Genomic DNA, 23,436 nt, shown 5'->3' with positions numbered 1-23,436 from the left:
TTCACCGAAGAAAGTGATGCCCATATACAGGAGATTTACCAAAGGAATTGGAGAAGGTGGCTAAGATGGTCCTCTGGTGAGTACTAAATAATAAGATATATGTCCACACCAAATATAGGAGGAAAAATTTTATTCCTATCTCAGAATTTTCTCAGGGTATATGTATTACCTACATAATATCACAGTGTATATAAAAGCTTAAAAATGAAGCTGTTCAGGAATTTACATAAATACATTTTGGGGGGAAAATATTGATTTACTGAAAGCAAAATTCTAAGGAACAGTCAAGGGTGTGTTTTTATACTAGCTTACTGCAGACAGATGAAAACCATGTGGAAAAACACCGACCCATCATAAGGAAAATATAGGTGCCCAACTTTTCTTCTTCTAAGTTTGTCAGATTCCAGACAGCTCTCTCAAGGGTAAAACCTTTGGATGACCTATTTTGTTCAATCAAAGCGTTGGTTTATTTCACTTTCAGCTCTTCTTGAAAGCCACCTCCAAATCGTGATCTTTCTTCTTATCCAGACAGCCAGTGATGGGTATTTTAAAAATACCTCTGAACACTTGCCACTTTGGTGGAATTGTTATGCCAGTCATTGTTTGTTTGTTTGTTGTTTTTGTTTGTTTACGTAAGTAACCTCTGTTCTCTGCATCACAGAAATGCTGCCATTAGGACTATTTAGAGAATTAGTCTCACTATTATGTTTTTTCTGCATTGAGATTCAATAATCATTTCTTGATCTTTGCAGATTTTTGAAATATATTTGCTTTATTGATTATGTTAATTCAATACAAAAATTTTAGAACATTTGCTGTATACTACTGTTCTGAGGTCTTTCTGAGCATTCTTATATTCCATAGCTCTGATCTATGGAATCTGATTTTGGATTCTTTCACTCCATATGAGTAAGCTTGTATTTTCCCAAGCTTAATCATCATTTTTTTCCTGCCTGTATTTCTACCATCACTTTTTAAATTGGTCCCACTGCTTCTCTCAAAAATAGATGGTTTCTTTACATGCTATTCTTTCACAATGTAGAATTTAAATAAAGGATATGCAAAAATGAGTAGTGATTTTGTGATGATTATAGAAAAATGTTTTGAAGTAGTAAACTTGTTGAAAATAAATGACCTATAAACTAAAATAACATTTTAAAAATTTTTAAGCTGCCTTCTTGCAACGAGGAATACTAAATACATTTTGTTACCTAGTTTTATCAGCAGTTCAGACTGTATAAATTTTCTGCAAGTACAATTTGCAAAACAGACACTATTGGTGTGGGAAGATGACTGGGGGCAAAATTAGAAAAACTTGGGAAGTTATTTTCACATTCTAACAGAATGTGAATAAAACGTCACAGATTATAGGAAATGATAAGTGTGAACTGCAGTTGCTACTTCCTGGATGGAATTCATTTGGCATGCATGAAATCTATTCCACAATGATTCCCCATGCAACACAGCCCACAGCCTTAAGCATGTCTTAAGAAGGAGAAAACAGAGGGTGAAATGCAGTGTAGACATCATGACCATGCTCTGTTGTAATCCTGGCAGGGGTGGGAACTCAGTGGGACCATGTAGCTGACAAACTGCACAACAGATGTGAACCAAGGGAGATAGGAGATGTCTTGCTGCTGAAGCCACAACTGTGGTGCAATTGTTTTCTATGGATGAAATTGCTTCATTATAATCTAATTGTAATAATAATGCATGCCTCTATCCCAAAGTTGCCTATCTCCAAGGTACAACCACTCATCACTGAGCATGTGCTCTGTATTTTATTGACTATACCTTTAAGAGCAAATTAACAGAATTTTACACCAATCAGTAACAAAGGTTTGTATGACTAGAGTCACTCAAGCTCCACCTAAGCATAAAGAAATAGTATCAAAATGAGGTAACGATAGAGAGAAGTTAGAGAAGACTCCGTTGTAACTTCTGGGGTCAGTCAACAGGCTGAATCTGTCTTTTCCCCCAACAAGGGGAAAGCTTTTGGGTAAGAACTTTACTCTCTGCGTGTTCTATTAAACTAGCTTTCATTGGTGATTAGAGCTTGTCTGTATATTGCTTGAAATACCTTTTTGCAGTCAGATACTGTCAACAGCAATCTTCAAACCTCACCCTCTCACAATTTTCTATTATCAGTGTGTCTATTCATAAAGTGGGTTATCCCATTTAACATAAGTCCTGTAAAGGGGCTAGCAGTTACCAGCAGTGGATAACATACTTGCTAAAGAGGGGAGATGTGGGAGGGAGTTCCCCTTTCTAAATTGTAATAAAAGGTTAGACTCTGATACACTGTCAGCACATGTGCCTGAACAAGTCAGTCAAATTGTCCTCAGATAGAGTTGACTCTTCAGTGGAGTCCCCATAACAGGACGCTGACAGACTGATCAAGGGACTCGGCTTTCCTGGGGCATTGGCAGACTGACCAAACATAAACGTTCAAGGAAATCCCTCTTCCTTGTGACAGTTGGGGTAATTATTAATGTCAAGATCATGTTCTTCTTTACAGGGATATGAAGTTCCCAGTTAAATAGTCATAAATGTCAAAATGTAAGATCATACATTCAGAAAAGACACTATTAATTGCTTTTTTTTTTTTTTACCACGGGTACCAAATTGTTATTTTAGGTCTGCCTCTTACTTAGTGTAGGGGACCCCTGGTGGTCTAGTGGTTAGGATGCAGCACTCTCACCACTGCAGCCCAGGTTCGATTCCCGGTCAGGGAAACTCCCCTGGGCAGATGGAGCTCATCAGCCCTGTAAGGCCATCCATCTAAGAGAAGGTCACTCTAAAATCTACATCCTGAGGACCTCGCTGCCACTGTCCAAGCTTGCTCGGCCCCGGCAGATGAACCTTAGGATTAAAGGGTGGGCTCAGTTCAGCGCACACTGTGTCTCATCAAAAAAAAGGGTAAAGACCTTTCCCAAATCTTCGCTCGCGAAGACTGGCCATACTTAGTGTAAGTGTGGATCCGATACCTTGACTATGTTGCATAGCTGAACAGCAGGGAAAGCCTCAAGGTAGCTCACAGCCTTGGATACAGGGAGAAATAAGCCACATAGGTAGCACAGGCCTACATCTTTGGGTGTCTAATGTGTGGTAAATGTCTTGCACCTTCCAGACACATAAAAAATGTGTAGCTTTTAATATCAGACGGGTTGGTCAGCCTAGTGGTTGTGAGAATATCTTGAAATGACTTAAAGTATGTTTTAGAGTGTATACATCTCTATGTTTCTTTGTTACAGCATAGTGTCTCAGTTTAAAGAAACTGGAGTGTTTTGCTAAGGAGGATGAGCTATGAGGTAGACCCAACTCTTCTCTCTCAGCAATCGTAAATCTGAAATTAAAAGGCTCCAATTGAGGAAGTACAGAAAAAGGGAGAAATAACAACCCTTTATTAAAGGATATATGTATATTGGCAAAAACAGTAACAGAATACAAAAACAACTAAGCAATAATCCTGTACCCAAAAAGTCCCCTTCAAAAAGGAAGTAATCTGATCCTTCTCAGTCCTCTAATCACGGTTGGCAGGAGCGCTGTTGGATCACTGGAGGAGCAAAGCCTGCAGTTCTCGTGTTGGTCAGCAGGAGGCGCTGCTGGGCTCTGGCAGTCACCGCGTGGGGGCCCTGGATCACGGGAGGAGCCGAAATGGAGATCTGCCCCGCCACCAAGGAGGGGAAGGGGAAGAAAGGGGAAAGAAAGGCAGTTTCTTTCCCACTAAACTCATGCTGTCTGTGGCTGGCCATAGACAGGACTCCCCCTTTGTTCATCAGTGAGCACAAACTCTACAATGAAATCTGAGCACATCCGGCTGGCGACAGAGCAGACTGTGGACAAACCGAGGCCAGAGAACAGTCAGATGACCAGGTCGAGATCAAAAGGCCTCCGAGCTTTTCCAACACACCTTGCCCCCCCCCGTTAAGGCACAAAGTGAAGTGTTCCCCGTTTGTAAGGAGAGGAGGAAAAAAACTCCTTCCCCCTCCCTGAAGTCTTTTAGATGGGCTATTAGCCGGGAATGCAGATCTGCCAGCTAGTTCTTTTGTATAGTCAATCATCCCTTCCCCCTCCTTGTTCAACCTCCTTCTCTTACAGTGGGATAGGGGAAAGGAAAATTTCTGCTTGGATTTTTAGAACAAGTAAACCTATGACACATAGGTAAGACCTACTGGAGCATTAAAAGTTGTCATGTTCTGTTGCCTCTGGAAGAAAGTAGATTTTATTATTACAGAGCTGTAAAATGAGCATGTGACATATGACTTACATAGCTGATATAATACGGAATGATGAAGTAAACTGATTCATGACTTGATTATTAAAAATCCATAGCTAAACATGAAAAGAGATACAATAGTGCTGAGCTTTCTGCTAAAGTTATGACAGGGTGCAACAGCCTACTGTGAATAGCCAAGTACCGTCATAAAAATGACACATTCTTATCAGTGGGATTAGCACAATTAACTATTTGTATGCAGTAACATTTATGATAAACTCTAAAATAAAATTCTGTTACTGTTCTTTGTTATGTCGGGAGTCATTCTAAGAAAAGTATGTTCAAAGAATGAGACTGGATGCTGAAGGCAGTCTCTCCTGGATGGGGAATTTATATAGCTGTGAATGTGCCCTTTCACAGCAGACCAATAACAAAATGATTTTTTTCACAATATCTGCAATATTATCACAATAGTTTTAGTTTTTTCTACCTGATGATTTAGTAATCAAACAATATTCTGTAACACTTTATCTTCAAGCATTGGGAAAGGGTTATGATCAGACATATTCTTTTATTGTTCTTGCTTGCTTTTTTGTTTTCCTCAATTATTAGGTAGCAGAGGGAGGTGGTGGTGAAGATTTAGAAACAGTAGCCTTTTAACTCTCTGTTAGTAAAGAATCTTTTATCATAAATGTCAGTGTGTTTTGTATCCTTACCTACAGGCTGAACACCAGACACAGAACTGGAAAGAAGTTTTCCCTAAGACTTACCATGCCTTTGAGAGGGCATTACTTTCATTCCAGAAAGTAATGGTCATAAACACTTTAGCAATTTTTATGTTTGTTTTCTGAAATGAAACATTCACCTTTCCACCAAGATAATGCTGTTTTCTCTTCACTGATCACTAATGCCTTCTCCATTTTATTGTTTGCTTTCATGGTTGCAGTGTTTGAAAAATAGAACACTAGAACATGTAGATTTTTTTCTCAGAAGTTTCTTCACAGAAGTTATAAATAAAATAAAATTGCCAGGATTTCACATTAAAAGATGCTGCACCAGAAGTAAAATTCATAAGTCTTCTTCAGCTGTATACAAATAAGTGTCAACTATACTTTCAAAGATTTATGCTTTTACAGTCAAGATCCCAGATATCAATTCCCAGATATTGGATTCACAATACTGTTGTCTTTGCCCTTACACTTACTTTCCCTGTGAAGAAAAAAAAATAGTATTTTCTTGTACTTGCTCTTCTTCAGTTCAACAAGAGCATTTAGACCCCCAAGATATATTGTACCTATGCTATTATATTCCAAAGTGTCTTTAAAACTGTACATACTTAATAACTTGTCCAACCATTATTTTTGATGCAGTGTCCAACTTGCCATTACTTTTCTAAGCATTTGTTTTTTAAGACACATGTACTGTTGGCAACTTAAAACAAACAAACAAACAAAAAAAAAAACAACAAAAAACCCAACCAAAACCCCTATCCTCTTTACCATGATTTTTGCTCTGGTGTTAATTTATGGATTTCTACTGATCAGTCCAAACAGAAAAATCATTGCTTTTGTGGAATAATATGATTTAGCAGCTAATCAATAAATGAAATATACCCTCCCAAGTGATTCAATGTCTGAATAATGTAGATGATAAAGGATCACTTATTTTGGTTTTCAACCAAAAAAAGACCCCAACACTAAGTGTATTTGAGCAAATATCATAGAATAAAATCATAGAATCATAGAATTATGAAGGTTGGAAGACACCTTTAAGATCACAAAGTCCAAACTTCAACCCAGCACTATCACCGTAACCCCTAAACCACTAAGCCATATCATGCAGGGCCAGATCCAGATACCTCTTAAGTACCTCCAGGGATGGTAATGCTACTACCTCCCTGGGCATCCTATTCCAATGCCTGATGACTCTAACAGTGAATTTTTTTTTTTGTTTACCATAATTATTGTATTTTAATTTATTTTCCCTATTAAATTGTCTTTATCCCACTAGTTCTCTAGCTTTCCCAAATTTGATAGTCGCGGTTTAAGTTCAGAAGGAAATTAAGCACCATTTAGCCACTCTTTCAATCCCCCCCTCTCCCCATCACCCTGGTGGAATGGGGAGGAAAGCTGAAGTAAAACTTGTTTGTTGAGATAAGAACAGTTTAATAACTGAAAATAAAGTAAAATGAAATAATTACAGTAAATAATGATAATAAAAAGGAAAAAAATGATGCACGATGCAATTGCTCACCACACACTGATCAGTGACAAGCCCTTCTTCCCAAATCCATCTTGGCCTCCCTTCTGGGTAACTTCCCCTGATTTATGGGAAGATGTGCTATAGTGTGCAATATCCCCTTGATCTGCTCAGGTCACCTTTCCCAGCTATGCTCCCTCCCACTGGTGGGGCATGAGACAACAGAAAAGAAAAAAGTCCTTGACTTAGGCTAAACATGACTTAGCAAAAACCAAAACATCAGTGTATTATCAACACCATTCTCATTTCTAAACCAAAACACAGCATTGTAACAGCTACTGAGAAGAAATGAACGTTACCTTAGCTAAAACCAGGGCAGACATGAATCCTGAAAGTCAAGTTTCTGCATAATCCCTTGTAGGCAGAATGTACTAGAGTAAACTATATTTGATGGTTAGAAGTCCATTTAATTTTAACACATTTGAAACAAAATATGCTACAAATAAATTAGATATATATTTCCTACTTCTCCATATGGTTTTATATTAAAGTATGCTTTCATGATAAGAGGCACTAGTAAGAAGGAAACATCTGTCCAGAGAGTGGTTAGCACTACAAACTGTTTAGAATAAGGAATTTAGTGAGGAACTATTTTATTATGTTTTTAGAATTTTTTATCAAAAGGGTTAATTCAAAAGCATATTCAATAGTCATAACTGACAACAAAACCTTTATTCTAGTTCGTTCCAGTCTATAGATTGCTACACTTTTTTTCAAAAGGGGCTAAATTATCATGCCAAAGGTTAGTATGGTAACCTTTTTTAGGTGTATGCATTATTGTTATAGCCTTGGGATGCACAGATTATCTTGGCATAATCAGGCTCTTTATTTACCAGCAGGGAAAATATTCACTTGCATCATAAAGACTTATTTCTACTCCCTGTTCCAATCACAATATAATTTATAAACAAGAAAGAAATCAAAGCAACTGTAAGTTGTTTACTCTATGCCTTCTATCAAGGATCTTTGAACAAGTATATTTTCAAAAGTGTTTGTAAAACTTTCTCTCAGACAGCCTTTTCCAAAAAGAAAATAGCTCAGATAGAAGTATTTTTGGAAACTAATAACAATGGTTATAAATACTGTTAGAATAAATTTTTCATTTGAAATCCAGCACATACTTGAAGATCACTTTTGTAAGAGCCATTAAATTTTGACAGTTATTTATCACAACAACATTCCCCCAACTGTTGCCAGGAGTTGTTCTGTGTTCTTAGAATCTTCACAATGTTTGTAAAGACATTTGTCTTCCTTGCAAGAATTTAGGCTGCTAGAACATGACCTTCAGAGTAAAGTTAACTAACATGATGTTGAGGAAAACTTTTAAGGTAGTGTAGGCCAGGACAAAGCTGAATTTACGTTATTAACTAGCGATGATCTAGTCAATAAGAATGCTACAGTGTAGGAAATACAGTTTGCTGATTTTTATAATTACAAAAAACTAGAAGAATCCAACAGAAAACATCGAATAAAATTGAATTAATCTGTGCTTTGGATACTGTTTTGTAAAACTATTTTTCCCTGCTCAAGAGAAGTTATTTTCTAAATACTTTACAGAATTATATTGCCAGAACACTTTAACAGTGCATAAACAAAGAAAAAGAATGAGATAACATATTTTGCTTCATTATGATTTTTGTTTTTTATTTAACCTTGCCAAAATGGCACTGATTAAAAAAAAAACCACAAACATATGGAAATTCCCATTTATCATTCTTCATGTACAACTTGAGAGGCACAATGAGGAAAAGACTCAATGAGGACTGCAATATCCAGACTCAAGAACCCTTCAATTTGAGCACCAATAAGGTCTGAGTATGCTTGTTGCCCACTAATATGGTGTATGACGTGAATCCTGAAAGTTAAGTTTCAGCATAAGTCCTTGTATTAGAGTAAACTAATGTATTAGAGTAAATGTATTAGAGTAAACTATATTTGATGATTAAAAGTCTATTTCATTTTAAGACAAATGTTCTCTGTCAAAAAATTATAGCTGTTGAAAAGTACAATTCCAGCAACTACTTTGCCAACAGTCTTGTTTTGACTGAGAAGTATTTCAATAATTTCATCATTTATACTATTCTTCATAGGTGCTATGTGAGTGGCTCACTAATCAACTACAATTTGTTAAATTTGAAAGCTATTTGTAAAAATTTTAGGAAAACTGTTTTGTAAGTGCAGTATGTTGCTTTCCTTGTCAAGGAATTGTTCTGATTGGAAAAAACTGACCTTACCTTGAAGAAAATAAGAATATTTTAAAAAATGTTTTGAAATAATTGGGGCTTGGGGTTTTTTATACTAAAATATGTTAAAAGTAAAACAGTAAACCTGCTTTTTTTTTTCCAAAATGTTCATACAGACATGAATGTGTATGAACATACCTATGTATATACAGAGAGAAAGAAAAGAGAAAGATGTTTATGTTTTTTTTTCGGAATTAAACCAATTGCTGAAATTCTAAAATACTTTCAAAAATACGGTTTCTATGCTGTGATGGTCACACAGGTCTGAAATAAACTGGAGAGGTATTGTAGGAATGAGGGCTAAGGTCATGAGATAGACCATGAGATATGTGGTGAAGGGATTGCCATGGGCATGATGGCATACTGAGGAGATGACAGGTTATCAGGCTGAAGGCCAGATGACCCTTGTTGCTGTAATCAGCCAGGTGGAGGAGGGAGTGATACAAACGTGTCACCATTCAGTTCCACCCTTGTGCAAGAACCTCAGCCTTTGTAATCTCTCCCTTTGTAACTCTTGATATCTCTCTTTTACATATAAAGTGGCTGTACATGTGTGCCTCCTTTCCCCCATTTATGGTGACAGCAACAGGTATTTGACTACAATCTCACCTCTATTTCTCCTGAAAGTATAAATTTGGCATTTGAAATCCTCCATGGCAGAGGATAAGAACACCATCACCTCACAGACATGTTGATGGGCTTTCTCCTCTCTCCTCCCCAAAGCAGGGATGCCTCTTTGGTAAGATTTCTGCCTCTGACTATGTCAGAGCACACCCAGGAACACCTGCACATACACATATTTTGTAGGTCTAGTGCATTTATTGCCAGTACTCTAACAAGACTCTATAAACTGTTGCTTCAATAAACTGCACTCTTCAGGAATCTGTGACAGTGAAAGTTCTTACTGAATCTGACAAGGCTTACAGTGCTGAGTTGGTTCTAATCAGAAATTAAGTCCAGACACACCCAGGCCCTCTACTCTCTGAGAACCAGCTGGAATACAAGGGAGTTTATTTTCTGCCAAATGTCTACGCTCTTAAGGCAACAGGTGTACAGGACAAAACTGAAGTGACTTGAGAGTCTGAACAACGTTGCAGACAGACCCTGGGACAAAAATGTTCATGTGGTGGAGAGTCACACTGTCTAGTGTCCCCAGTATAAATAAGTTCTACCTGCTACGGTGAGCTAAGAAGTAAGCTGAGTAAGTTGTTAATACCCTGTGAGCTGGGGACATGTACAGCAGGGAAGAAGCTAAAGTCTTTTCTGCATCTAAGTAATATACCCCCATCTGTCTTCTGACAGTTTTAATAACTGTTTTTTGCATAGTACAAAATCAATCTCTTACACTTGAGCTTGTGTGGGATGCCTAGGGACTTTCAATTGTCATATTTAATTTCTGAAGAAAGAATTGGCACCAGATGTTAATAAATCTAAAAGTGTCTATAACTATTAAAATTACGAAAATAGAGTACCACTAAGTTCAAAACAGCTAAAAAAAACATGATGAAATGACATTTTCTTCATAAGAAAACATAGAAAAACTAATTCATCAAAATAATTATATACAGTTAGAAAAACGTGCCAGCAGTTAGCGGTAGATCATAAAACTCTAAGGAGCTGAATGAAGATTTTCTCAGTTCTGCCTGAACAAAAAATGAAATTCAGCCCTTCCAGAATATTTTAAATGACTTCTAGTAGAATATGCATTAGAAAACAAGTATCTCTTGAATTTTCAGCTGAAATGACTTCAGAATAGTTGGGTTTTTTTGCTAATACCAAATTTAAGTGGTATAACATTTTCACTATCTCATGAAGTTAATATCTACAGCTCCTTCTTCAGACTATTTTAATCTTTTCTCTGTCTCCCAGGTAGCCTTTTCTTCAAGGAAGAGCCTGGGACAATGTTCTATGAGGTCCTTAGAAGCGCACTAACTTCTTTGGACTTTGGGTCCATTTAAGAACTTTATCTTTGCTCAGTGAAGTGACATTCAGGAGATTCCTTGTCCTGAGACCCCTTAGTGAAATTGTTTCTTGTGTATTTTTTCAATGCTCTCTAGACATTCATCCTCCCCCATTTATTTACTATCCTCCCTTAGCATAGTTTGTATCTACTACTTTAACAAGGATACTACTGATTTGCCATGAAAACAGTTAGAGTGACTTTTATCCATTCTGCTAAAAATTACCTTTTAATTTAAATCACTCACAGAACAAGGTAGTTGGTAAAGTCTTGTGACTATTACTTCTAGTAAAGTTTGACCTATAAAAAAGAAGATAATTGCTAACTTTGCTGCTTGAGTTCACAAGTAATAATGATACAGAACACTGGTAATGATTTTGTCATTTGTCCTGCATTATTAACATTAATTACACAATTTTTCTGTCTATGCCTTGATTATTTTCACTGTAACTTTGTTAAGACAGGCACACTTTTGAGGAACGAATTCATTTCCACATTTAGTACTTTCCATAATGACATATTCCTTGTGAGATGGGCTAGGCCTTTTAATTTCTTGTACCACCACAGGGTGGCTGTGGTGGGATGTTGAGGCAGCTGAGTACCATTTACCTGGGTGCAGTGGTACCCAGACAGGACTAGTGCCCATGAAAGTTGTCATCCATGGGTAGGCTGCTATTGTCACCAGATCTGATGCGTTTCCCTACTGACTCCTGGATCGCTCCTGAGAAGGAGTATTTCCAGAACAGGCACAACACATCACAGACAGCCTGTGATTTCTGGTTGAAGGCTTCTTATGTAGAACATGAAAGATGTGCAGTAATAAATTGACTCATTCTCCAAGATACCATTCACTCTCACCTTTCACGGATGAAATCTCGAATCCTTAAGAGAAAGATGCAATCCATAAGGCCTTAGGTATCTGGCATAGAAAATAATAAACATTAGCTGCTTTTGGACATTAAAGTCCAAAAGCTGCTAATTTTGTTCATGTTAGCTAGCACACAAATTTGCAAGAAAAATACTACTACTTATGTGTTAATCTTTCATATGGAAGTCAGTACATTCCACCCCATTTTTGTTCGGAGCCAATCCTTGGATACATGCAACAGCTCAGCTGGCCTAAGATTATTCAGCTTTATGCCAGAGCCCTCAAACAGAATGTTACAAAATGGAAAAAACAAGGAGATAATCAGTCTCCAAAAAATGCAGTGTTTGTGGGTATATCAGTAAGCTCTTACAAAGCCCCATCAGCTTAAGTAAGGTTCTGAGAAGATTGAGGCTTCTGTCCTAGAACAGCTTTTTGGAATGGAAAAATGAACTATGTTCATCACAGTTCAGTTATTTTAAACCAATATTTTTATTTGGAGGTGTTGCCAGAAGATTAAACTCTCTAAGTCTCCTATGCTTATTTGTAGGGATATATGAATAAATTTTGTGTTGCTTAAGTTTTTCACATGGCTTTCTTCTAAGAATAAGCTCTAATTAACAAATGACCTTTTATTGATTTGTCCTGGAACTGCTGAGTGCTATATGGTAAATCAGAGGTTTAGCTCATAGAAGGAAACCATACAGGAATCTACTTAATTCACCAAGGTCATAAGCTCACCATATGTGGCTGCACAGTGGATTTTTTTTTTCAAGGCTAATTGGGCTTAGAGCTAGGCTAGTGCTTACATATCCTCTTAATCACAGGTAAGGATGCATTTCAAGCTGGGAATCATGCCTTTACACCTACTCTTACATAGTGCTTTTTCTGCCAGAGCTGCCACTCATCTCCTAGACTGGCATGGTGCCTTCTTGCAAATTAATTGAGGACTTGCTGAATAGCAATGCCAGTCAATTATGTGTTTACAAAAGAAATCTGCATTTTAGTTTAAGTGCCAATACATTCTAAAGAGTAATTCTGTGAGTGTAGCATCAAAGCAGACACATGGTGACCCTTCTGAGCTGCAAACCTGGATATTTCTTTTAAAACTGCCACTTTGAATACCTTAAGAAAGACTAAGATAAATTTCGGGGAAATACATATTTGCAATCAAGACAGATTTTGCTCTTGGTTTTGAGTTTACAATACAGTGACAATGAACAGATTTTAAAAAGTCACTGCTATTTGTAAGAAAAATGATTTTGTCATTGTCATGACAACACTTAATCATAACTTACCATGATTTAAACAGGTGGCCAGGTGTACCATCCCAAGAATTGAATTTGTTGAAAAGAAGTAATATGCAGACTTTTTTATGCAAGTGCCCTATGAATTTTTTATTCAGGTTAAAGGCAATTTGAGCAAATGGAGGAATTTAATAAAGCACTTTTCAGAGCTAATAATTAGCCCCATTTTGGAGTGCTTCATAATGGGAATGGTAAAAGATGTTATGGTCTATTTTTTAGAACATTTTGATTTTAGTGTCACAAAAGATAAGACCTACTGGGCTATTTCATAAGTGACAATGTCCTTGGTAACAAGATTCAACATGTGAATTAAGGATTATGTAAGAGACTGCAGCTGGGGTATGGTCTATTACACTGCAGCTGATGAACAAAAATTGTGATGGTTTTGGTCAGAAAATAGTTTGGGAAGAAAGATGTAGAAAATGTTTGTGGATCTTTAATATGAAAACACATTTACTTTTACTAAGTAAATTAGTCTTTATAAAGTTCTTTAATATTTGAATATTGACTAATAAATCTGTGGTAGTAATTCTGCTTCCTGGCATGAAAATAGTTCTTATCATTGGAAGGGCTCTTGTTTTCTTGTAAAGTGAACCAAGTTATTTGCTGTGCTTTTTCAGCAAGCCTACTGGTGAGCCAGGGTAAGACAACCTGACAACTATTCTGCATTCCTGAGTTAAGAGTACAAATTCTTGCTTAAGTAAAAATGTCCCAGTGGTTCCCAATGATGGTGCTATTGTTAATGTAAAAAAGATATATTTCTCCTTTTACTCTTCAGTGTCATGCTTCTAGAACATTGAATCTTCTGGGATAAGGGGTCAGTTCTTTACCCGATTTTTTCACCACGTATTTTTTGCCCGGTAAAATATTTTAATACCTGAATGCCAAAGACTTAGATAAATGATGTCCAAACCCAACATTATAATGTTGAAAATCCCTGCTTATCTGTTATGTAATTTATGTGTCTGCTTTGAAGTTAAAGGTAATTTAGAGGCTTCAGAATTGTTATTTTGCATACACTTAAAGCTATCACTAAAAAATATCATGCAAGATGAAGTCATTGATGCTTAATTTGTTCTGAATTCTATCTCAGGTCTAAAAGGAGAATACAGCATCAAATGATATAAGAGCTTTATTTTGGAGACCTGCCAAAGTAAAGAGGTGCTAGCAAAATCAGACCTTTCACATGAGGTTTTCCTTGCTATGGCTGGCTCAGCTTTGTTGGTTGAGATGCTCACTCAGAAACAACTTCCCCTCCTGTTATTTTCAGCCTCTTTGCAAGTGTATGCCTTATACAACAAGGTGGATGAATAGCCTGCTTAGATGGAGATATTTCTTTCCTTATGACAAAGGTCTTTATTCCCTTCATATACTAAAAACTTGGTTTAAAAAAATCAATTAATAAGAAAGCTCAGACTTAAAAACAATTGCACCTAAAATCCCAAACAAAGAGTTTTGAGTACATTTTTGACAAAACTGCCTTAATAAAATAGCAAGATACTTATAGATAGAAATGCCATGGTCTATTACTCTATCTAAAATTAAAACCCACTGTCTAACCTCACACTTAAAGCCACAGTTGGGAAGCTGTAACTTGTGACAAACTAATATTACACAGTTGGAAGCAATGCAAGAGCAGGAGACATTCCTCTGAAAAATGGCAACTACAAGAGACAGAATTACTTTTTTGGCTGTCAGTAATGATCGTTCTGACCATATACAAACTGTGCTGAACTAGAAATACTGTTAAGAGACTCTTAAAAAAGTTGTTACTTCAACTGTACTGTTATTATCTTTATTTTTATTCCTTTTTGGAATAAATGTGGGGAATAAATGTGTTTATACTAAAAAAAAAATTATCTAAAAGAGAAAATTATTTAAATACAGTTAAGTGGGTTTGTGTTTTCTTTTTTTCTTTCTGCTCTGTTTTGGTGAGTATATGTCATGTGTGCCATGGCAAAGGAATGTAGGCATTAAAGAAAACAATTACTGATACTGAGGCAACTTTTCTATCTATAAACAAAGAAGAGAGTAACTCTGAGGAGAAAGACTTGGAGGTGTAAGCTGACAAGAGATTTGCAAGGTGAGCTTGCAGCCCAGAAAGCCAAATGTGTCATGGGCTGCATCAAAAGCAGCGTGGACAGGGAGGGAGGTGATTCTACTCTGCTCTTGTGAGATCCCACCTGAGGTTCTGTGTCCAGCTCTGCTACCCTCAACAGAAAAAAGGCATGGATATGTTGAAGTGAGTCCAGAGGAGGGCTATGAAAATGATCAAAGAGTATGTCCTCTGTGAAGACAGGCTGAGAGAATTGGGGTTGTTCAGCCTGGAAAAGTCTCTGGGGAATCCTTATAGCAACCTTCTAGTACCTAAAGAAGGCCTGCAAGAAAGCTGGAGAGGTACTTTTGACAAGGGAGTGCAGTGATAGGACAAGGGGGAATGGCTTTAAACTGAAAGTAAGTAGGTTTAGATTAGATATTATGAGGAAATTCTTTACTGTGAGGTTGGCGAGACACTGGATCAGGTTGTTCAGAGATGTTATGGATGTCCCATGCCTGGAAGTGTTCAAGGCCAGGTTGGATGGGGCTTTGAGCAACTTGGTTTAGTGAAAGGTGTCCCTGCCCTTGGCATGGGGGTTGGAACTAAATGATTTCTAAGGTCGCTTCCAACCCAAACCATTCTATGGTTCCATGATTCTATGATTCTATGAAGAGTGTGACCAGTGAAATTTTTCGATAACTCACATGAACACAACAGAAGTGTTTAGTAAGAAATGCATCAGCGTTATTTAAGTATGTTCCTAAATTAGATCCAAAAAACAGCACAGTTAAAGCTTTTCCAAACACTCAGATGGAAAACATATGCTTGTAAGGTAGCATATTTTGCTAAGTTTGAGGAATAATGATCAAATGCTATTTGGTATTCTAAATGCTATTATTGCAGGTTTTGGTAAATACTAATATTCCAAGAATAAACTGATAATTACTGTTTGTTAAATGGTAAATTAAAAAATCTTAGGTTCTTTTATTCTGCATGTCATGAGTCCTAACTCATGAGTTTTCATTAGTTCACCACTGTTCGTGGTTATGCGGAGCCTGTTCTCTGTATGCTCCAAGGAAATCCTGAGTTCACAAAGAGGAGAGGACTTGTTAAAACCTCAAACTGCAGGATATTTCCTTCCAGTTATCTTCCTTTCAAATGCAAAACAACCTAAAGAGGTGGCCCAAACCTAAGGCTAATACTGAGTTCCTGAAAGTGTTTAGCATATTTTGGAAGGCATCTGAATTAACCTTTGTTTTGAAAAGAAACGGTGCTTATGGATCTCATCCCAAAATATTAAAAGTCATCACTTGCCCTTCAGGAAAGCAAACAAATATACAGTCAGCCATCTCTTTGAATCTGAGCAAACATTAATTATGTTCAAGATTGATCTGCTGAAATTTTAGCTTTGTAATTTTACAGGGTGACAGGAGATACTGATTCAAAAGTAATCTATCTGAATGATAAGGCTTATGTTCATGTCTGTATTTAATTTTCTTTTTTTTTTCTTAACGACATTAATGAGAATCATACTCCTGATTGACTTTGAAGTTCTGACATAAAGTATTTTTATCTTATAGATGACTTTTAAAATTTTTTCAATAGAAAACAAAGGCAGAAGTGGTACATGTAGAATTTGGTGACAATCTGTATTTTTTTAACCATGGAGACACCATTTTTGTATTGTGTTTAGTGGAATGGAAGAAAGTTCAAGGATGAATATTACACCCATGGAAATATTCTTTGAATGCTCTATCTAAAGAGGGGTCTCAGTCTGCAAAGTTGACAAGACATCTCTCGATCATTCAAAGCTTGCAGTTGTATTTTCTAATTATAGTTCCTAACAGCAACTTACTGATGACAAAAAAAGAATTAATCATATAATTATTTATGTTGGGAAAGAACTATATGATCAACAAGTCCAACCATTGACCTAACTGTCTGAACCACCACTAAACCATGTCCCCAAGCCACCATCCCTTTAAACACCTCCAGGGATGGTGATCAACCACTTTCCTGGGCATCCTGTTTGAGTGCTTAACTACCTTTTCAGTGAAGAAATATTTCCTACTATCTAACTTAAATCATCCCAAGAGAGGTGATTGTCCCACTTCTCTGCACTGGTGTGGCTTCACTTTGAGTACTATGTGCAGTTCTGGGCACCACAGTATATGAAAGCTGTAAAACTATTAGAGAGCTTCAAAACTAGGTCTACAAAGATAATGAAGTGCCTAGAGGTGAAGCCATACAAGGAGTGGCTGAGGTCACTTGGTCTGTTCAGCCTGGAGGAGTCTGAGGGGAGACCTCATTGCAGTTACAACTTCCTCGTGAGAGGAAGAGGAGGGGCAGGTACTGATTTCTTTTCTGTTGTGACCAGTGACAGAACCCGAGGAATGGCCTGAAGCTCTGTCAGGGGAGATTTAGGTTGGATGTTAGGAAAAGATTCTTCCCCCAGAGGGTGGTTGGGTGCTGGAACAGACTTCCCAAAGAAGTGGTCACAGCACCAAGCTTGACAGAGTTCAAGAAGCATTTGGAGCTGCTCTCAGGTACATGGTGTGACTCCTGGGGCTGTCCTGTGCAAGGCCGGGACTTAGTTTATTCTTGGATATTCTATGATTCTAAATCTCCCCTAGTGAAACTGGAGGCCATTTCCTCTTCTACTTTCACTTGTTAATTGGAACAAGAGATTCACCTGTACCTTGCTGCAATCTCCGCTGAGTCAGTTGTAGAGGGATAAGGTCTCCCCTCAGCCTCCTGATCTCTAGGCTAAACAACCCTCAGCTGTTCCTCATTAAACTTATGGTCCAGACCCTTCATCAGCTATGTTGGCCTTCTCTGGACATGCTCCAGCACCTCAGTGTCTTTCTTGTACTGCATGGCCCAAAACTCAATGCAGGATTCAAGGTATGGCCTCACCAGTGTGAGGACAGGGGGACAGTCACTGTCCTAATCCTGTTCATTGTATTTCCCTAGTACATGTGTCAGGGTTGACAGAGAACCTGTCAGCAGCCTGGCAATTAGTGATGAAGAATTTAAACAACTTTTAGGAAATATTTACTGTAATGCCAGACGGAACAAACGTAATGCAGCCCAGACCAAAGGTCACCAATCAAAATGTGTATAGTGTCACCAATATCATGTCACAGCATGCACAGTGTCTTCAGTGTCACCAATAAGAGTGTGTGCAGTGTCTACAGTTTTTTATGCTTGAGACTTTTGACCAATTGTGTTGTGGCACGATAGTGTACAAAGAGTATAAAAGAAACACTTGAGAGCAATAAACAGCTTCCTGATCACCTTACACCTGGACTGCGTCTGATATCTCTGTCGCTTTGGCCGTTCCGACATTATCAGCGACACACATGATTACTGAGTCTCTAGGTTTTATCTCATGTAGTTAAATAGATTAGGATTTTAAACAGATGTTTTTCTGCCCATGAAGGGTTATCTAGAAAAGCAGAACGCTAACCCAATGTCGGACCAACACCTCATGGGAATGGATGAGAACACCATGTACTGCGTTTCTGTGGAAAGGGAGATGATTTAGACAAATTACTGGCTACTAAGATTCTACGGATATTTTTTTTGCAGTAAGTACATAATTAGAATTGAAATTCCTGCATCCCTAACCCTTTTCTCTCCATTACCTAGGCTGTAGTGTGTCTCCCCTTCCTGACCGGTTGGTGAGACTGGAGCAAGAAAGATGATGGAGGTCTACAGCTAGCGAGCAAAAGAGTGATGATCGTGATTTCAAATCACCTAACTGCCTTCTAATGACATGCTTGAGTGTTTTCTCTTGTCTTTCAGTGCCGTCTCATTGCAATGAATAAGCTCCAAGGCTCAAATAAGAGAATATTTTCTGATTAGCTTTGGAAAATATGAAGTAAAGAGCCCCATTGTGAAATGTGCTATAGTTCAAATAATATCATGCTGATTCATATAGCTAGGTATGGTGAAAACATTTCCCTCGGCTGACAAGAAACAGACTGGAAGTTAAATTTCTCCCCTTTCTGTTGTTTAATTTCTTAAATAACTAATTATCTTTATTATACTTCTAACTAGGAACTGGAACAGTTTAATGAACTAAATACAAACCCAAAGAAGTTGGTTTTATTCATTGTGTAGCAATTTGAACTGTTTCACTTACTAGTTATCTCCAAGGGAAGACATAAAATCCAGGTTTGGATTTGTTTTTTTTTAATATTTTGAGCCTAGGAGGACACTTAAATGGAATTTTACCTATTAAATATGAAGTGCTCAAGGTCTGTATCTCCAGATAAATGCTGCTTTGTAGGATGTCACAGGGCTGAAAGCCTTCAGGGCTTTTTTTGAAGTGAAATGCAAATATGACCATTGCTTTAGGAGAAGAGATGCTAATCCAATGTGAAATTAGGAAATCTAAAGTAATTTCAGTTTTCTGGTTACAGAGCAGCTACCTTTACTCTTCACTTAAACTTTTTTCTTCTGTATCTGTTGCAAGGAACTCTGGAAACTTTAAGATCTCTAAACTGATCCAGTCTGGGGATTTAAGATTTCCAATTTTTATGCTAGGAGCGTTAGGAACTGTATTAAGATGAGCTGTACTCGTTGGCTTCAACTTGTCTCAAAACTTTGCAAGTCAAAAAATTCTGTGAGTAAAAATACTTATTTCACTGGAATTTCAAAAATAGAACATCTCTTATTTTTGCTATTCTTTTGAAATTTCTGTTCTGAGGAAATTTTTTTCTAACCCATTCTACAGAGTAATGTCCTTATAAAAAAGCAGAAATAAGGTCAACCAGTGACATGCTCACTTAGCACTTCAAAACCTGGTGATAGTCAAAGAGTTAAGGTATGCTCTAATTTATGTGAAATGGAAAGGAAGAAATTGTGTTTAGTGCAGTAAAAAAATTGTAACAATATCAAAGTATAATAACCACAATATAAAAGTTCTCTATCATTTGTGTCATAATTTATCATAGTTTTCTCTAAGTGTTACTTTTTTGAGTACTTATGCTGTCAGCAGTCATATTGATGGATATTCTACGCTGATGAAAGTTAGAAGAAATGTTTGATAGTTATTGAGAAAAGGGCCTAGGACAGGGAGATACCACAGACAGATTTGCTGAAGTAAGTTACTGATGAACCCTGTTTCTGCAGCCATTTCTTATCACATTTAGTTCATGGAGTTCTAGGTCTGGGGAAAGTGTAGAATCTTTTACTTTTGCATAAAGTATGAGACAAGTCACTTAATGATCCATCACAGCATCTTGCATCAAACAAGAGGATTTACTTAGCTGGGAACTGCTTCAGCTACAGAGCTTGTACTTCTGAATCCCAGTTAAATGCAGATTTTTTTTTTTTTTTCTGGGGATAGGTGCAATTTTGTTGACTTTATCAACTAGAGAGATTAACTGTTAAAGCAATTCTGAAATAATTATATCCTACAATAGTTTTCTCAATAATTTCCTCTTAATATCTGCTTTCTTCTGCATTGGTAATGCACACCAATGAGGGTGACCTGTGATTGCAATTATGTCTCTTCTTTGGCCATTGAATGACTATATCACAAAGGAGAAAAGTACCACTGCTACTCTGGAATAGAAAGTTATTCTAAAATACCTATGATCTAACATTTACTATAGGTAATCAACCATTCGGGAACAATTATCTGAGAAAGATCAAAGTTTTAGTTAAAACAATTAAGATATACTGAACATAATTTGTCACAGAACACACACTGAGTATCACGACACTTGTGAGGAATGTTCTCTTATCATGTGCAAATCATAGAAATAAGGAATTTTGAGGTAATTTCTGTTTTCCACTGAGCTAGTTAAACACTTTGATTTCCATCTTGTGCCCCCTCAAAACAGCAGATTTCTCAAAGTTTATTAATTTTTTTATGCTTAGCCAATTAGTTGACAAATAAATTCCCAATTACCATAAATGTGGTAGCAAAATCCACATTAATATATGTGTTAAGTTTCTGTGTTTTGTGGCACAGGTAAAGATATGAAAACACTTTAACCAATGAATAGTTCACTATAGCAGTTAACCTCTTATAAGAAAACAAATTTTTCATAATAAGGGAAGATATATAGAAAATCAATCATTATATGTGTTTTACATGACTGAACTATATATTAAAAAGTACATTTTAAAATATAATCAAGACCAGAAACTATTCAATGAAGCAAATGACAATGCTTATAAAGAATCAAAACAAAACCCATAAAATTAATGGAACAATATCAATCTTAGGGTAGAAAAATGAATGAGACATTTTTAAAGTCCTTTCAGCAGTCCCATGATTTTACTGAAATGAATGGAATCTTAACTAATGGATGTTAGTGTGTTAGTGACTGGCTAGAAACAGGTAAAAAGAACAACTGTACTTTACAAGCAAAATAAAAGTTTCAGGAATCAAAACAGGAAAACCAATATAGCATGCATCAAGTTGCTGAATATGTATGGGATTTTTGACGTCTGCAAGAGGAATTATTTCTGCTCTTCTTCATAAAAGTGATGTGTGGTGGACATAGAGAGACTGATTGTAGCATTCCAGAAATTCCTTTCATATGAAGTTCATTTAACACCTTTCTAGTATTTTAAGGGGTACAATATTTTGTGGGGTACTGTTAATATCTCCATTATACAGATTAAAATTGAATCAACTAAAAACTAAATGCCTTGCTCTTAACTCCTGATATTATTCATTACTGTGAATACAGCTTTGTCTCCAGGATCAAGTTCAGTATGGTGTAAAGTAATACCCATTTCTTTACCCATTTGTGTCTACTGTGGATGATCTATTTCCTAAAGGCTCTTCAGAGCACAGACCAGAACACTGTAAGTCAGCCTCACCATGAAGAGCCTTTGCCACAGTTCACTGACATCTATTAACTTCAGGAGGTTTTAGGTCAGACACCATTCTGTATAGAAGATTTGTTACATAGTTACTGCCAAGTTTTGTCTGTTTTGACATAACAATTAACTTTTGCATAAGCTTGGGAGCTGTAAAAACGCTTCCAGGAACTCCTTGCATACCATCTTTACCAAACTAGATTATGAAGCTCACAAATTCAAGTTAAAAATCTGTTATTGATGGTAAGTTACTGTAAAACAACAAAATAATCATACATCTCCAACTTCCAATTGGTGAGAGGACAAATATATGTGATTTACACACTTTGTGATGCCATCAGGGCATACTATATAGTGAAGTCCAGTAGGACTGTCAGAATATGTATCAAAAGAAGGGATAAGAAATGTCGTTATACCTCATTCACTATGGTATAATTTCTCTAGCACCGTAGCAGTAGGCAATAAAGAGCTAATAGGAAGTGTTGATGTTTCATCTTTGTTTCACCAGTCTGTTCTGGAATCACAGGTAAAATCTTCTGGGTTTTAGAATGTTCTGGTCATTAAGTTTCCTCATGTAAGAAGGATAAGACTTTGGCGTTCTTGAAATGAATCCATCCTTGCTGTTAGAGTTTTCCACTTCACACTTCACCTGCTCCTTACCTACCTGTTGTCTGTTCTATCTACTTTTTCTTTTTACTTCTGTCTCAGAAACAGGGATTCTCTTAGACGCTGTGTGCTTAAAGAGTAGAGTGGCGAAACGACCAAAGGGTTACTCACATTTATTTTTCCCCCATACACACTGCACTCTTGTGCTAAGGCAATGTGTAAAACAACAAACTTTTATCATACTGCTTTTATCTAGGAATATTTTCCTTCCCAGAGTAGTGTCCATTGAAATATTGGAGACATGTTCCGCAAGAATAATTTCGAGTGTCTTTTGGGTTTCAACAATAATAAAAAGAATACAACCAGCTGTCCATGAGCCAGCAGTGTGCCCTTGTGGCCAAGAAGGACAATGTATCCTGGAGTGCATTAGGAGGAGCATTTCCAGCAGGTCAAGGGAGGTCTAGTAAGGCCACATCTGGAGTGTTGTGTTCAGTTCTGGGCTCCTCAATACAAGACAGACATGGAGATCCTGAAGCAGATCCAGTGGAGGGTGACAAATATCATTAAGTGACTACAACATCTCTCTTGTGAGGAAAGGCTGAAGGAGCTGGGTGTGGTCAGCCTCGAGAAGAGATGACTGAGGGAGGACCTGAATAATGTCTGTAAGTAACTAAAGGGAGGGTGTCAAGAGGATGGAGCCGGCTCACTTTGGTGGCACCAAGTAATAAGATAAGAGGCAATGGGCAAAAACTCATACACAGGAAGTTCCACCTGAAAATGAGGAAGAACTTCTTTACTGTGCAGGTGACCGTGCACCAGAAGAGATTGCCCAGAGAGATTGTGGAGTCTCCCTCACTGGAGATATTCAACAACTGTCTGAATGCAATCCTGTACAATGTGCTCTGGGATGACCTCGCTTGAGCAGGGCGGTTGGACCAGATGACCCCCTGTGGTCCCTTCCAACCTAATTCTGGGAATCTGTGATATACGAATACACTCATAAATAAATTATGTTTTGGGTTTTTTTTGCAATGTCTCGCTGATCTGGAAGCAAGATGATCAACATAAATGCTTTTAATTGTCTTCTTTCAAG

Source organism: Manacus vitellinus, unplaced genomic scaffold, assembly GCF_001715985.3.
Source record: "Manacus vitellinus isolate BGI_N305 unplaced genomic scaffold, ASM171598v3 scaffold_1_pilon, whole genome shotgun sequence".
NCBI classification, from domain to species: domain Eukaryota; kingdom Metazoa; phylum Chordata; class Aves; order Passeriformes; family Pipridae; genus Manacus; species Manacus vitellinus.
The sequence above is the reverse complement of the archived record's forward strand: the minus strand, read 5'-3'. Positions refer to the sequence as shown.